Genomic DNA, 16,072 nt, shown 5'->3' with positions numbered 1-16,072 from the left:
TCATGAGGAACAGCGAAAGATATGAACTGCTGCAACTAATCTTGACTGGAAAAGTGGAAGGAAAACGTGAACCAGAAAGGCGAAGGATTTTCTGGCTGAAAAATCTACGTACATGGTTCAACACAACAACCACAAATCTTTTCAAAACAGCAGTTCGCAAAATTCAGATTGCCATGATGGATAAAGTAGTTCTGATTAAATTAAAATTACAGATTACAAATCGTTCTACTATTATATATTATATATATATATATATATATATATATATATATATATATATATATATATATATATATATATATCTTAAAATGCTTTATATGTAACAAACTAAAATTTATAGATACCATTAACATTAGTAATTTTCTTGCTTCACTTTTCAAATTCCCAAACAACTCCAGCTTCTTCTTGTTAAGAAGACTATGTCATCTACATAAATAGTATATGTATTGCTATTTACATGTGTAATTAATTTTATATTTGGTAAGGAAAGGTTTATCAAATAAACACTTATTTAAAAGGAGGAAAACTCATAGTCATTTATTTTAAAATTGAATATAAAAAATACATATTTAGAAATAAAATAAAAAAGAATAGGTATATCTAACATTTTACAAGGATTCAATAATATATTCTCAGAATAAACAAATTCTAGTTGAATATAGGTACAAGAGAAAGACAGAAGATTACTATATAAATTCAAAACATATATAGTGAAAGTACAATAATAGAGTAGCAGTAGACAAGTACCTAGATAAAATAAACAATACACTGGAATCTGGCTAAATAGCATCTAACATAGCAAGACCAACCATTCATACCCAATTCATCATCACCAATCATTCAGGGCTCAATTAAACAACCAAGATAAGATATTACAAAAAAAAGTAAATTCCAATTGCACAAAACCTTAATACATCCAGTATTTACATATGGATCTGAAATCTGGTTACTTACTCAAAGTGAAGACAGCGAATTGGCTACTTTAGGCAGAACAATCTTGACATATATACAAAGGAGAAAAATAAAAAAGGCAGATGGAGAAGAATATATGACCCATTATGACCTAGTGTTAATTTTATGTAACACTTGCAGATGTATTTAGTCGGCTTTACATAAAGTTTTTCATTTAAATTTGCAAACCTAGCCAGACCTAGATAGATAAGAATTATATCCATAGTTAGTTCGATGATGTGTAATTTCGTTGTGTTTCTTAAGAATTTATTTTATTTTAGCTACAATACTATAATGACCTAGCATTACATTTATGTAACACATGTTTGTTGTTAGTTAATAGATTTTTAGATTAAAAAATTGTTAATTTGTCTATTATTATACATTTTTAATAAACATATATTAGTTTCTTTAATACATACAGTCATAATGGGTTAAATTAACATTCATCAAAATAGGACCACATAATACGAGGAAAGATGAAAGAAGATGAAATACTTTCCAAAATAAGCAAATGTCAGATGGACATATAACACGAGGAAGACCAAAGATTAGATATAGGTAAGGAACAAATACTTAGAATAAGTCATTGAAATAGATTGGAATGGAGAAATAAGTATTCCTGAAAAGATCAAAACCCAAACAAAAAAGGTTGTCACACCAATGATTATGATCACATTTTGAGAAATAATAGAAAAAAAAAAACATTTAGTATGATATTCAATAGTATTCTCATTCTCATGCAAAAAAATTGTTGAATAAAATGTCTCCTATAATTTAACCATTGTTCCACATCATTAACATTTCTATTTACCAACACATCAACATTTTCTACAAAATCATCATCACCATCATTATTTTCCCTTAAACCCAGATTGTAAGGTAATGCTGTAGCACATATTATTGCAAGAAATGTATTTAATTTGGATTGTAGAACTTGTTGAAAATAAGGAAACTGTCTTTTTCAGGTTCCAAAATAGCTTTTCTACAATACAATATTTCTTGTTCTTATATGTGCACTATTTTCTTGATCATTACCTAAAAATATACATATATACATCTAGTGTACTGATTCTGAACATGCCAGTGGGGGATGGCTTCTATGCATTGTATTATAATCAGTGTATAAGAGAGAAAGTTTTTAAGTTCAACAACAATACCCATAATCTCCCTTCTATGACCAGAAAGAGCTACAATTCATTTAATGGAGCCTGAATAATGAAAATAAGTCTATACCTGTACATTTGAAAAATGGGCAATCCCATAGAAACTGCTTATATTTTTATAAAGTATCATACAATATTTGTTGTTTAAGTGAATGCGCTGAAAAAATATTGTAAAATTCGATTGGATTTTAGATTTAATTTTATCACGAATATATGGCTTTCATATAAGTTCCAGACGATTTTCTTCTACAATGTGATAAATAAACTCTAAAAATTCTTCAACTTCTTCATAACAGTCTAACATTTTTTTATTGTAATTAGAAAAACTAAATAATATATTGGAAGTGAATTGGAAAAAATTATTATTCAAACATAAACAAACAAAATTAGGTTAGAATCGACGTATGAGCACAGTATAGATAACACAGTATAGATAGTTGTTATCTATACTGTGGTATGAGGTTGTCCAATACTGATTACTGGATTACCGCAAGGCCGAGATAAGCAACCAAAAAAGAAGATGTATTTGGTGACTTTTCTAGTAACTTTCTTGGGTGTGAATCTGTCTTTTTAGTTTACTCCTCCTGGTTAAAAAACAGAGTATAGCTGGTTTGTAATGCAAAGAACGAGATCAATATTATCGTCCGTACTACAGCTGCCCTAGTTGAGCCTTAATTGTCTCTATTCTCTTTCTGCAGTCATTCCTGTCCATTTTCCACTGTCGTTGTCAATTGTCGTGTCAATAGTCATCGCCAGCTGACAATAGAGAACAGCTGTCGTGTCAATAGAGAACAAGCTAGATTTAGATTGGGATACAGCACTAACGACCACTTACTAATGATAAAGAACCTGATAGAGAAGTCTGCAGAATACAACAAACCATTGGCACTGATATTTGTTGACTACGAGAAAGCATTCGATACCATAAGCCATCATAAAATGTTAAAAGCATCGACAGAATGCCGAATAGACTATCGCTACATTAACATAATTAAATACATCTACCAAAATGCCACAGCTAGTCTCTCTCCAAAACTATTTACGACGCTTTTAGAACATACTTGTAGGAAGGTACATCTGAACGAGCATGGTATCAACATAAATGGAGAGAAGCTCAGTTATTTGAGATTTGCAGATGGCATCGCTCTTATATCGACCGTATGAATGATGCAATAATAATGTTTGAAACATTATATCACGCTCCTTGGAGGTCAGACTAAAGATTAATATGAACCAGATACAAATAATGATTAATCTGGTGCTAAATCGAAATATTGCTGTTGATGGAAGGGATATTGTGCAGACTACATCGTATAAGTACCCAGGACATGAAATTCAGTTGGGCAGAGATAACCAGACATGTGAGCTCCAACTTCGCATAGGATTAGCCTGGGCAGCGTTTGGTAAATTAAACAATGTATTTAAATCGGATCTACGCATATGCCTCAAAAGGAAAATCTTTGACCAATGTGTATTATATATGTATGTATACCTGTACTCACTTATGGAGCGAAACCATTAACAAAAAAAAAAGGTAGTTAATAAGATTCGCGTGACTCAGATATACGTCTTAAAACAAAAACAACAGACGCTATCGAAAAAATAGCGTCGTTAAAATGGAATTGGACAGAACACTTCATCAAATTATCAGACAACGGATGGACAAAACGTATTTTAGAGTGGAGACCAAGGCAAGAAGCAATACGGAACAGAGGACGTCCACCAACAGCGCATGATCGTCTAGACCTAGACTATCCTTCTAACTTAGTTTTGGCCTGCATCTACTCATATTTTCCAAAAACATTGATAGTACGGTTTGTCTGAGAGTAGCTTTTTTTGCTCTTAAAAATTGTCCAGTAATAATTATTTTGTATATCCCTACCTTCTTTTATTTTGAAAATAGTTTATTATTTGCATCTATTTCGGAAATAATCCATGATTCCTACACGTGTCTCAGCACTGGTAAAATTGGTTTTTAATGTATGACTTTTTAACTGTTCTTCGGCATCATTATTTTGATTTTGTCTTCATTTACTGTGAAGCCAATATTTTTGTATTGAGGAGACAAAGGCTTCTTCCAGTTTTCGATTGGTACAGGAAATCAAGTACAGATCATTCCATAATTTGTGTGAATTTAATTAAGATAGTTACCCTATTATATAACTTGGCATCTCTTACAATCAATCTACAGGGTTATATTAAAAAGAAGATATGCCAGAGCATTTACATATTGCAACTCTACACGTAACTTCAAAGAAATCATGTGTGTTGATTTATTCACAAATGTATGAGAATATTCATTTCAAAAATTTACCAGTAGAGATCTTGCAATAAGGGAGACAAAGATAAGCCTTCGCCAAAGGAAGTTAAATCATCAGCAGAACATACACAAAAACAAGGTGAGCTACTAGTAAAACATTTGTCATTATTAACAGACATTATAACCAAACGTTCTCTAAGATAAAAACAGTCTAAGAGATAGTATAGGCATATTGTGGAACAGAACAATCGAAATTTAAGTTAAGTTATAACTGAAAAAATAAAAACGCTACAAAATTGAATACATATTTCTAGTATATCATTTCCCAGCTGTTTCGTCTCCTGCAAAGATACTATGTCAAAATGGAACTTTTCGATTTCTCTCGCTAAATGTTTAAGTTTGCCTTCTCCATATGTGCCTCCTAAATTTCATGTTCTTAAAAGTAACGTTTTTGACACGTTTTCTTTTGTTTTGGTCCAGTTTTCAATTTTTTCCTCTTTTTTCCTTTTTTTGTATTATCGCTAATCTTTTTCTGTGCTTGTTTCGTCAACGTTATTCCAGTAGTACAGTTAGTTGCTAGTTTTTTGATGTTGTTTTGACTATTGCGCTATTCGACTTTATCATTCCACTTCCATTCGCTGTTATTTACCTATATTTTTTTACTCCAATCTTGACTTCATTTCCTTTATTTCTTTCTTCTTGAGCAATGTTTCTAATTGGTTTCTGTATTTCTCGTTCTTTTATGGTTGCATTTTCGTTGATATATACTTTGTACTCTTTAATTTCTTTTAACTTGTGCTTTTTTCCATTATTTTTCTTTTTTCTTCTTGGTTTTCTAATTCAATTAGGCATGTTCTTTCACTTAACTTGTGAGCATTCCTTATGTTAACCTTTACTCCTATATGTTGATTGATGAAATTGTTGATTGTTCCCTTTAACCCTGCTTGCTCATATGTGTCTATGAAGGCTCATATGTCTCATATGAAGGCCGTTCATAACTATGTTATTTATTCGTCGGTGTTTTTCGATAACTTCCATGTTTTTTATTATTTCTCTGAGTTCCTCCTTGATCTCTATATTTTCTTGTTTTAGTTCTGCATTTTCTATTCTCAGCTCTCTGTTTTCCATAATGAGCGCGTTTCTATTGTTTCCTTGCTTACTTTTTGATTTGTTTTTATTTCCTTAATGTCATCGGTGAGGTGGCTCATCATTATTAGTAATTGATGAATTTTTGTTTCCTCTTTTTTTTTCTCTGGAGTTTTTGTTGGTGTTCTCGAGAACTTCTTGCTCTTTCTGCAAATGTCAGCTTCTTCCTCGCTGTCTTTATATCTGTCCTTCCTTTTTGACCCTCCTTCTGAAAGTGTATCATCACTGTCTAAATTTTTCAGATATTTTTCCATTTTCCGGAGCCAAACACTGTCTTTCACCTCAACAGTTCAGAGAAGACAGCGTTTACCATATTTATTTTATGTTTATTAACCGTTGTTATTTTTCTGTGTTTACCCCGAAAGTCTACTCACAACGGCAACGTCGCAATTTCAAAGGTGAGAGCTTCGTTGAGACAAAGAAGAATGGAGCGATTCATGTTAGGAATAACTCTACAAGACATAATAAAAAACGAAGAGATCATGAGAAGAATCAAGGTGACTGACATCATCGAAAGGATAGCCAGACGAAAATGGAGATGGGCAGGACACATAGCTAGATTGACAGATGGGCGATGGACAAAGAGGTTATTGAAATGGAGGAGAAAGGAAAGAAAAGAGAGGCGTCGTTCGACCACCTACACGATGGGGTGACTATTTAAGAAGGCTAATAAAAAATTGGATGAGAGCAGCGCTCAAGATAGAAAAGGTTGGAAATACGAAGAACAGGCTGGATGATAATGTATCAAATTTTTGTGGCTTATAAAGGATATTTTATGACGCTTTGGTATGTTACTAAATGTGTCATATTAAGACGCAATAATGGCAAACATAATTTTCAGAAAAATGTAAATTTTTTAGTTTACGTACACTTTTCAGGGACACCTTATCAAATGCTTTATTTATAATTAAATCACTTTTTGCTACATTTCTTATCTTTTAGGATTATGAAAATATAAAATATTGCAGTAAAAATCATATTAGATAAAAAGTAGACTGAAATTACCATGAGTAATATAGTTCACATGTCTCATGATGAATTTATTTTTATATATGTTATGCTACAAATTTTACTTTTAAAATTAACCACAGAGGTAATTGTTTCAGGTCTGTTGACCTCAGATTTTGATAATTTAATTATGGGTTTTTAAAATAAAATAACATAAAGTATGTACCGTCTGTTTTTCTACGACTGAAACGCAGAAAAAGCATTTTAAATTAAAATTGAAGAATGTCAGTTAAACCTTCAAAATTAACTTTTTAGAAAACTTTCAACTTATTTTTATTTTGGTGTTTACAGAGAAAACTGGTAAGTGGGCCTTGGATAAGTGTTACCGAAAAACATTCATTAGACCTCTTTATTGGAGATTTGGTTTCGAGAACTTTTTAGATATTTTTCTGAGTACAGCTTATTTCAAATCGAGTGGCGAGCCCTTTCACGAAATAGTTAATCGCTCAGACAATAGAATATCTATGATCAGACCCATGTAGTGGCGTTGCAATATTAAACAAATTAAATTATTTGAAATCGCACTAATTACAAAATTATTACTCACTTAAATAATAAATGGAGTTTGATTGTACACAGATTGTTGTATAGATACCAAACTTTTTGTTTGTTATAATACCATCTTTAATAACTGATACTCTATAAAGTTTGGTAAAAGTTCATTTCTAATTTAGTATCAGTAACCTTAAAACCGTAATTATAAAGTCATTAGTAATGACTCCTTAACGACTCGTTAAGGACATCAAAGGACTGATAAGAATTATTTCCAAAAAATTTCTAGCCACTAGATTTTAAATAAGTTCGTAATTTATTCTCATTATGTTTTCGAGTCTAAACAAAAAAGATCAGAGAGTGCTGTAAACAGTACTCTCTGAAAATCCTAAACGAATTCTACCAACATAAAAACATACATAAGTACACCTGGGTTCAACCAACGAGAAACACAAAGTCAATTATAGATTATGTCATCACAAAACAAGAAACACACATACAAGTTAAAGACATAAGAGTATTAAGAGGACCGGAGTGCGGAACTGACCACTATATGGTAAGATCAAAATGTTACCTACAGTATCGACCTCGGCTACTACATCAAAATGACAACCAACTAGCTTAATCAAAATCCCTGGAATTGAATCTACCTAAATACAATATTGATGCACTGCAAAACGACTCGACATCATTCTTATATAAGCTGCGACTCAGCCAAAAATTGGCAAACCTGATCTACTCCTCAGCCCAGAATACCTATAAAGAGATAATCAATAAAATCAATGAAGCAGCTTACGAAGCGCTCGGCACAATCCAAAAGAACAAAAAGAATACTCCATTGTGGTGGACAAATGACATCGCCAATGCAGTACACAACAAGAAACAAGCATATCAAAAGTGGCTACAAACAAATGATCCAGATGATAGACGAACATATGCAAGATCAAACAGAGAAGTAAAAAATTTAGTAACTAAAGCAAAAAATATTTCCTGGGAAAGTAAATGCGAAGAATTCAACAAATATATAGAGTCAACAAGATCAAGAGAAGCATGGAAAACGGTAAAAAATCTGAGAACAAACAGAAAAGAAACGAGTAGAATAGATTTAATAGAAGAAAGATCTTGGATCGAACACTACTCACAACTTTTGACTGAAACAAGACCTCAATTCACGAACATCAGTTCAACAACATATGAACTGGAATTCAGTGAAGACGATGAAATAACAGTACAGGAAGTCGAGAATGCATACAAACTCTAAAAAATCGGAAGTCATGCGGACCACAAGGTATACCAAATGAATTATTAAAACATAGCCCACAAGTATTACGGGAATTACTGGCGTATGTCTTCACCTTATTCTATAATGGACACGACTTACCACCGGAGTGGACAAAAGCACATATTAACAACATCTACAAAAAAGGAGATAGAAAGAATTGTTCAAACTACAGGGGGCTAAGTGTCATAAATTCACTCTCAAGACTGTATGGAAAAATAATAAAAAACAAAATTGAAAAAGACATGACAGATGTTGAAGAACAGAATGGCTTTCGTGCAGGCAGATCCTATATGGACAGTATATTCTCTCTAAAGCAACTTATCGAGAAAAGATTAGCCCACAACCTTTCAACTCATATAGTCTTTATAGATCTGACAAAGGCATACGATAGTGTACCACTTTCAATGCTTTGGGTAGCAATGGAAAAACAAAGAATAAGCAAAAAAATATACAAGCAGTACAACAGCTCTACAAAAATATGACGGCAAACATTAAAACTGGAAATAGATTAACTAGAGAAATTCCTATTAGTAAGGGCCTAAAGCAAGGCTGCTGCATAGCACCTACACTCTTCAAAATATATCTAAATGAGGCACTCTCAGTGTGGAGAAGAAAGTGCTGCAATATGGGCATCCCAATCGGAGATGATAGATTGTACACGATACACTTCGCTGACGACCAAGCCATTCTAGCTGAAGACGAGAGTGATGTAGGCTACATGCTTAGAAAACTGGAAGATGAGTATACCAAATGGGGCCTCACAATTAATATACAAAAAACTGAGTACTTAGTTGTAGGAGAAAAACCAGAAAGCCTACAAATCGAAATGGGAACTATAAAACCAACAGACAATTTCAAATACTTGGGAGTCCAAATAACATCAAAAGCAGGAAGTAGCGAAGAAATACACTCCAGGATTGGCCAAGCAAGATCAGCCACCAGACAGCTACACGGACTATTATGGAATAAAAAAATAACAAAAGAAAATAAAAGAAGAATCTATAAAACAATAATAGAAAGTATTGGGCTGTACGGCGCCGAACTCTGGGAAATAAACCAAAGAAACAAATCAAAAATTAAGGCCATGGAAATGAACTACTGGAGACGATGTTGCCAGCTCACTAGACTTGATAGGGTGAGAAACGAAGATATTCGGAGAGAAATGGAAATCGATCTAGACATAATAGACACAATCGAAGCCAAAAGACTTAACTGGTATGGACACCTTCAGAGAATGCCTGAAAATAGATGGCCAAAAAAAATAGAAGAATGGACTTTGCCAACTAGAAGAAAACGAGGGAGACCAAGACGATCCTGGAGAGACGATCTCGACGATGCAATGACCGCCAGAGATTTAACAACTGAGGATTGCTTCGACAGAAAACGCTGGAAATTAGGATGTGAGAAGCGGCGCCAGCTGTAGAAGACTCGCGCTCGTTACATATATATATATATATATATATATATATATATATATATATATATATATATACAAAAACGAAAAAAAGATGCTACCACACGTATTAGAACTATTTTGTAGAATGGAGATGGTTAAGTGTAGTACGAGTAAACAGATCAGATTGGCACCAGAATCCAAAAGAATAGTTTACAATATATTTAAATATATGCAAATACTATTTTCTGAAGATAATCGAACCAGTATTAAACAACGTGTGAGTGAAGCTACTACAGTATCTTTACGTACAGTAGAAACGATCATTTAACAAGCGATTATGCTAACAAACGCAGAGTCAAATAATACACTAAAATTTCCAGCTACAACACTTGCTAAAAGGAAAGCAACCGTGACAGACTTGAGGAAGTATGACAAGCAGAAACGGCTTGGAGAGGTGTACGAGTAGACTGGAGATGTGTGTTCTCTCTACAGAATTGTGAAAGATTTGGGATTTAAATGAAAGAAAACGAAAGATAATCGACGTTTATAAATTGAACGGAATTATATACAGAACCGAAGGTAAGTCAATTGTATATGTTGATGAAACCTATGTACATGCAGGACACACTACACCAAATAGCTGGACAGATGACAGTGGCAAAGGATTGTTCAAAAACATTTCAAAAGGAAGTAGGTTGGTTATCGTACATGGTGGTGGGGAGATAGGTTTCATACAAAATGCCCTTTTGATTTTTAAGTCAGGAGCTAAGACAGGAGATTATCATGATGATATGAATTCAAAAAATTATGAAAAATGGAAGAAAGAACAGTTAATCCCCAATTTACCTGTTGGATTTGTTGTTGTTACTGATAATGCGTCATCTCATAATATACAAATTAGTAAAGCACCCACCAGTAAATCTAAAAAAATGGATATGATATCTTGGTTGACAGAAAAAATGTACCATTTGTAAGTCAATGTTAAAATCGCAATTGTATGAAATCATCAAACGACACAAACAAGATCATATAAAATATAAATTTGACAAAGTGCTGCAAGAATGTGGACATGTTTCTTTAAAACTACCGCCATATCATCCATACTGGAACCCTACAGAAATGGTTTGGGCGCAAATAAAAAATGAAGTTGCAAAAGAAAACGTTTATTTTAAGTTAGAAGACGTAAAAGTTTTGGTGGAACAGGAATTTGCTAGAGTAACTGTAGATAACTGGAAGAAAGTGTGTGAACATGTTGCAAGGTTGAAGATAAGTATTTGAAAAGTGAACGTCGCATAGATGTAATTACTGAAGAATTGAGGATTGATTTAAAGGATTCTAGTGACGACGACAGTGCATCTGATTATGAAAGTAAATAATATAATTTAACATTACGATGTACCTATGTAACCTATGTGAATATACCTATGACAGTTTTCCAAACTGTCCTGTATGTATGTATTATTTTTTTACTTTATTACAATCATTTCGTATATTCTTTTATTTAACTTTGTGACGTTTCATCATCATCATCAACTAGCCTCTAACGTCCACTGCTGAACATAGGCCTCTCGCATGCTTTTCCACTTAGTCCGATTTTGCGCCATCTGAATCCAATTTATAGTCACTCTTTTTATGTCATCTGTCCATCTCGTTGGGGGTCGACCTCTATTTCTGTTAGCTTGTATTCGGGGTCTCCATTCCAAAATTCCTTTTGTCCACCGGTCATCAACTGATCTTGCTACATGACCTGATCTCTATTCTGATCTCATGGCCCAAGTATTTATAGGAGTCAACTGGCTCAATATCTTTGTCTTCTACAAAACTCAATGTTTTTGTTGTGGACTAAATTTTTGTAATAAATTGTGTTTTTCAAAAATTTATTTTAAGACCAACTCTTTTTGTGGCAGTATGGAGTTCTTGGAGCCATTATCTGTGCCTGATCAAAGCTGTCTGCAATAAGAACGATATCATCTGCAAATTTAAGGTTATTTAAAAATTTTCCATCTACATTGATGCCCTTTTCGTTCCAATCTATTGTTTTACAAGCGTATTCTAGCAAAGTAGTTAGCAAAAGTATTTATTTAAACAGTGAATTTACTACATGTTAATTTTTTTTAATTTCTTCTGACATATCGTATAATGTAGGTTTACCCAATAATCAAAGTTATGCCTTTACAAGAACATATTATTTGAAAAACAAGGAGTACCATGTGTCATAATAATTGTAATCTCCTTTATACACACTCTAAAAATTTGTTTAGTAATGTATTTCTTAAATCCACACAATCATTGAAAAATAATTCATGCTATTTAAAAATATCTTTCTGTTAACGACACTGTTATCAACAAAGTAGATCAAATTTAAACTTATCATCATATTATACTTCTGTTTATCGTTAAAAATTAATTGATGGTCGTGAGTTGTATTAGTTTTATTTAATAATTTAACAAAATACATAATAAGCAAAAATCTTATTTAAAACAAGCGAACGGTTTTTGCACAGTCACAATCACTGCAGTGTATATGCTTGTTTAGCATTGGCTGTTCGATTGTTTCGTCTGTTGTACAACCCTCGTCCCTTTTAGGGTATAGTAGCTCTATATAAGTACCTATTTTTTACAGTAGTGTAGTGAAGTAGTACTTTAAAGTAAAATTAGTAATTTGGAAGAAAATAAAATACAGTCGAAGTTATCATGTTATCTCAAGAAGAATGGCGTTTAGTTCTGAAAGTCGAAAGTTATTTCAATTTAGAAAAAAATAATATGGGTCCATTGACATCTGTTATGGCACTTCGGAAACAACGCACATGCGATGCTAGCGTTATCTCAGAGAGGACATTCCGAAGAATTAATAACATGAGTGAGGATGAAATAAATAAAGGAAGCAAGAGAAATCGTCGACATCCAAAAACTTTAGATTTGCACCAGTCAATTAAACTTGCAATTAAAAAATATTATATATAATATATATAAAGCCAAAGAATATGTAACAATTAGTGCTGTGTTACAAGGAACTGTGTGATATTAGTTTAACAGTTTGTGGAAAGTGCTGAAACATTTAGGTTTTCGATATAAAAAGACAAATAATAGACAAGTATTGTGTGAACTCTCTAATGTTGTTTTAAAACGGTGGCTTTTTTAAGAAAATACATAAACAATAAAACGTCTTATAGTCCGAGGCAAGTTGAATTTTTAGATGAAACTTGGATTTTCGCTAAACGAAATATATCAAAATCATCCTGGCAAAATGGCACCACGAAATGTTATTCTTCTAGTCATTCCGGTAATGGTAAACGCTACCTTATACTTCATGCTAGAAATTTATTCCTGAGGCTAGTTTAATTTTTTCGTCAACAATGAATACATGTGATTACCATGGAAATATGGATGCAAATATTTGTGAAGAATGGTTTGAAGAAAATTTGATAAAAAAATTGGGGCGACCATCCATAATAGTGTTGGATAATGCACCCTACCACTCAAGAGTAGAAAAGAGATTTCCTTCAAGCAGATGGACAAAATAAAAAATAAAGTTGGGGTTGACAGAAAACAAAATTTATCACAGTGACATATTTTTAAAAGTCGGTTTACTTCAAAGGTGTGGAGAGCACAAAATTCAAAAGAAATTTGTTACTGAAAATATGGCCATGAAGTTCTTCGACTTCAGCCCTACCATTGCCACTATAATGCAATTGAGTTAGTTTGGGGTATAACCAAAAAATTTTATGATAAACATACATCTAAAACAACAGATAACGCTAGCTTAGTTTATGGAAAGAATCGCTAAAGCAAATACAGGCAGAACAATGACAAAATTGTATTAGACATACGGAAGACATAATCGTTCAGTCTTTTCAAACCAAACGAGTTATAGATGAGGTCCGTCCTTTAATTATTCGGATAGACAATTCAGATAGTGACGACTCTGATAGTGAAATATCAGACAGTGAATAGGACAAATCGTTTGCTAAAAAGAAGTAATAAAAAAGTGTTTCGAGAATTCAATTCGGACTTTGTGGTGTGTTTTAGTTAAACGATAAAGTACCTTCGGTCTAATTACTGGACTGCATACTCTCAATAGCTTTGGTATTAATTACTGGACTACACGTGTTTAAACATTTTGTTTTGCTGAAAACTCGGAAGTGATTTAGTGCCAATTTGTTTCAAGGTTATATTTAATACAGTGTCTGCAGAAAGTAAAGTCTTGGATGTATTTTATTCAAATTTGGACATACCAGAAACTTGGCAAGTATTTTCCAATTTTACTGCATGCAAAATCATTTGTATAATTTTCACTTTACGCAAAATAGAGACTTATAGACCCGTGATGAACATTTGATGTCGACAAATAATTTCGAGTATTCGAAATATTACGTCCCTCTTCTTTTAACACGCCCTGTATATATCTACATAATATATTCATTTTATTTGCCTTTGATACGGTAAAATACAATAACATTACTGAACATAAAATACAGAAAATTAAATATTTTTTCCGTCGACCGTCCATTTATGATCAATTTTAACACCCTCAAAATCATTGATTAATGACCCCTATTAATGAATGATTTTCTATTAATGAACCATTTTATTATAGGCAACACAACATACATTGCTTGCATAAATTAATTAAACGCTCTGTGATTGGCAATGACCTGTGGTGTAGGCAACCAAACATATACCTATTTATATCCCCACTAAAAAATTAATTTAAAATGAAGTAGCCGCTGTTAGTACTATCTGTCATTGTATGTCATTATTTACTTTATTGTTTAAAATTCTGTGTATTTGAAAAATCAAAGGATGGATATTGACGAAGAGTTTAATTTAACTCCACCAGAATTTAACTTCTTCTATCACAGAATTTACAGAGGTTCAAGAAGACTTAAATATAAATTTGTCAAAATGCTATACAGCAGATAATCGTTTATCAATATATTTCTTTAATTTCAGTAATTGCACTATTTCGAATATTAATGTTTACTATAATAAAACTACCACTAAGGAAACTTTGAATAAAGTCAATGAAAGCTGAAAAAATTGTTGTTTATCGTTAAGTAAATAAATATTTAAACTAAGATATCTTTATTTCTGAAAAGTACGGTCGACGGAAAAGTTTTGTAACGAACACAGAGCGTTAAATGTGGTTAAATTAATTTATACAAGCAATGTATGTTGTGTTGCCTATAATAAAATCGTTCATTAATAGAAAATCATTCATTAATAGAGGTCATTAATCAATGATTTTGAGGGTGTTAAAATTAATCATAAATGGACGGTCGACGGAAAATAACTATTACTTTTCAAGCGATCGGAATTAAATATTAATGCTCCACTGTTTGAGGCCCACTGATCATATCTTAATTGCATATCGGCTGTCATAGGGTAAAAGGACAATGATATTATTTTATCCTCTCTACGCTGTAGATAACGGTGAAAAGTCCGAGATATTTTTAAGAAAAAACTTATTCTATCCCAACTTTCGGCCTCTTTTAGTCAGTGTCGAAGTTTTGGGGGGTAAGGATATATGTGTGGTATGAAAAACAATGCTTTACAGAAAACTTATCGGAAAACATTAGTATGCATAAATTCAATAAAATTATTCAAAAAGTACATAATCAACTGCGTTCTTTAAAATTTAACTTTATAAAAGCCGTTTACCGCTGACTAATTAAATTATTAATAGTAACAGGATCTGCCAGTATACTACAGTATTAAAAATTAAAATTAATCCTAATCTAAATTGGTAGAGATTATGTGCATACGAAATTTTGCGAACAGATTACGAAAAATAAAAAAGGAAAACGACAGCGATATAGCAAATATGGAATGAAACTAATTAACTATAATTTACGAGCCGATAGTTAGGCAAATTTTTGTTATCACGATGTGTAATTACTTTGCAAAATTTATTTAAAAATATTGAATGTATGAGTAATTATTTAAAACAAAATTAATAATATTATTGTTTATATGGTCAATATTGAAGTGTGAGCGGTGATACATACTCTTTTTATGAAAAATCGAGTCGTTATTTTTTGTACTTTCTTATTGGAGAATATAAATAATAAGATTATGTAAGAGAAGGGAAAGAAACCAATAAGTAAGTTTATAATTCGTAATAGAATTTTAAATTGATTATTTACTTGCATTTCGGATTGAAATAAGGTCAATGCCGAGAAGGTGATATTAGTAGAATAATTATTATAACAGTACATTATTTTGTGTTGTTGTTATTATAAGCGGACCTTGAAGACCATATATTTAAAAGCATTCTATTTCCAATCGACTATTAATTCAGAAAATTTTGCTAACAGTCGTAATGTGAGGCCGCAAGCTGCGACCTATCCCAATTGTAAACACGTTAAAAG

General features: G+C 32.2%; 1 protein-coding gene across 1 annotated transcript in view; it reads right to left on the bottom strand.

Annotated features, from left to right (window-relative positions):
• The window catches only part of al (aristaless related homeobox), a 513,209-nt gene that overhangs the window by 480,689 nt on the left and 16,448 nt on the right, over nt 1-16,072 (bottom strand). The gene's annotated exons all lie outside the window — the stretch shown is intronic.

Source organism: Diabrotica undecimpunctata, chromosome 6 (assembly GCF_040954645.1).
Source record: "Diabrotica undecimpunctata isolate CICGRU chromosome 6, icDiaUnde3, whole genome shotgun sequence".
Classification (NCBI taxonomy): domain Eukaryota; kingdom Metazoa; phylum Arthropoda; class Insecta; order Coleoptera; family Chrysomelidae; genus Diabrotica; species Diabrotica undecimpunctata.
Note: the sequence above shows the minus strand (reverse complement) of the source record. Positions and strands in the feature narration are given on the sequence as shown.